At 43.5% G+C, this 2,223-nt stretch overlaps 1 non-coding gene across 1 annotated transcript; it reads left to right on the forward strand.

The window, feature by feature from the left end:
* The first annotated feature begins 1,560 nt into the window (after positions 1–1,560).
* LOC141615827 (small nucleolar RNA R71) lies at positions 1,561–1,667 on the forward strand. Its single transcript, XR_012530222.1, has one exon. It is a non-coding gene; the product is annotated as a small nucleolar RNA R71 (small nucleolar RNA).
* The last annotated feature ends 556 nt before the right edge of the window (positions 1,668–2,223 follow it).

The raw sequence follows: 2,223 nt of genomic DNA on the forward strand, positions 1-2,223 counted from the left end.
TTGTGAGCAAGACTGAACTCAATGGTGTCATCCCCTACCTCTAAGGTGATGGTTCCGCGTTTGACATCTATCACAGCCCCAGCTGTATGTAGGAACGGTCTGCCTAAAATAATAGGTATCTGACTGTCTTCTGCAATGTCCAAAACAACGAAATCGACAGGAATAAAAAACTTACCCACTCGAACGGGTACATCCTCTAGAACTCCTATAGGTCTCTGAGTCGATCTATTTGCTATTTGAACGGTAATATCGGTCACCTTAAGTCTACCAATGTTTAACCTTTCGCAAACGGAATACGGCATGACACTAACACTGGCCCCTAAGTCACAAAGGGCCTTTCGAATTACATGGTTACCTATAGTGCAAGGAATTGAAAAACTACCCGGGTCCTTTAATTTAGGTGGCACATTAATTTGCGAAAGAGAATTACATTCTTCCACAAAAGCAACATTACCGTCATCACGAAAATTTCTCTTACGATTTAAAATATCTTTCATAAATTTAGCGTAAGAGGGTACCTGGGTAATTAAGTCAGTGAAAGGAACCGTTACCTCGAGATTTTGGACCATCTCCAGAAACTTACCAAACTTACGCTCCAGCTTAGTAGCCTTCAAACGCTCCGGATACAGGACTGCAACACTGGTCGTAGGATCAGTAACCTTCGGCTTCCGTAGGTTTAAAACCCCCGTCAAATCATCAATGAGTGACGAATCATGCAAACTAGTTGACGGATTTGCATCCTGCTCTGGAGTTCCAGTCGATCGACTGATATGAGTGGTCGATCGACCAAGTAAGTTGGGCGTGAACAGTTCCTGTCCAGAATTGACTGCGTCAGGTGTCTCAGTCGATCGACTGAGAATGTTGGTCGATCGACTGGGTGTGCTGTCTGTGAATAGTTTCTGGTCAGAAACTATTTTATCTGACGCTTCAGTCGATCGACTGAGAATGTTGGTCGATCGACCAGAAGTACTGGCATTCAAGCTCGTTTTTGCACCAGAATTTAAACGAGCTTCTTCATCATTTCCCGAGTCTTCCTTTGGCTTGTCGGGACTTTCATAAGAAAGGCCACTTCTGAGATTTATGGCATTGATCGTCTCAACCGGCCCTTCACATTTGCTTGAAGAATTAGCAGCTTGCTTAGCCTCCATATTCTCCAATTGTTTCACAAAGTTCCTTGAGGACTCAATCCCGGCTGCTTCCATATTCGCCACTTGAACCAAAAGGAGTTGGACCATCTCTCTCAACTTCTCGATCTCATCTGAGTTTTGAACGGGAATTTCGATTTTCCCCTTGGAAGCTTCAGAAATCTCGAGCTTCTCGAGACGGGTAGAAATGGAAGTTATAAGTGTCACAACGGCAGTCATTTCATCACTTTGCTTTCGTGACTTACCACGTGAACTTCCAAACTCAGCTCTATGGACTGCCATCTCCTCAATAGTATTCCAACCTTTACTTTGACCGGTGTTGTTTTGAAACCTGCCATTAGCAGCTGCATCCAGGATGACCTTGTAATCATCATATAGAGCATTATAAAACAGGTTGCAAAGATACCATTGCTGGAAACCATGGTGAGGGACAGCTCGGACTAAACTTTTGAAACGTCCCCATGCTTCACAAAAATCCTCATCGGCTCCTTGCTGAAAACTTGTGATTTTACTTCTCAAGGCGTCGGTCTTTGAAAGTGGGAAGTATTTCTTGTAGAAGGCTAACGCTAGAGATGTCCAGTCCGTGACTCCAGTTGCTACCCTATCAAGGTAGCGGTACCAATCTCGCGCTGAATCCTTTAAAGAGTATAAGAACATCAACCCCTTTACTTCATCCTGAGTCACCCCAGCTGGTATAGGTATGGAACAGCAGTAGTCTATGAAAATCTCCATATGCTTCAAGGGGTCCTCATCTGGTAAACCAGCAAACTGATTTCGCTTCACTAAATCGATATAAGAGGAACGAAATTCAAATTTACCCGTAGTAGGGGTAGGTAACTGGTGCCCCTTTGGAATATGGTGTTCCTTTGGCTGTAGATTATCATATATTGTAGCCATAATTGCCAAAATGAGAGTACTCAAGTCTTCCTCTTAAAAACCTGTCTTCTAACTGTGCAAAAGCAGAACTAGAAGCAAAGGTAAGCAACGGTCTCAAGGAACCAAAGTTCCCTGAGACAAGAAAAATAAACTAAAATAAAGCAAACAGAATTACACCGTCTCCCCGGCAACGGCGCCAAAA

The sequence above is a fragment of the Silene latifolia genome, chromosome 11, assembly GCF_048544455.1.
Source record: "Silene latifolia isolate original U9 population chromosome 11, ASM4854445v1, whole genome shotgun sequence".
Taxonomy (NCBI): Eukaryota; Viridiplantae; Streptophyta; class Magnoliopsida; order Caryophyllales; family Caryophyllaceae; genus Silene; species Silene latifolia.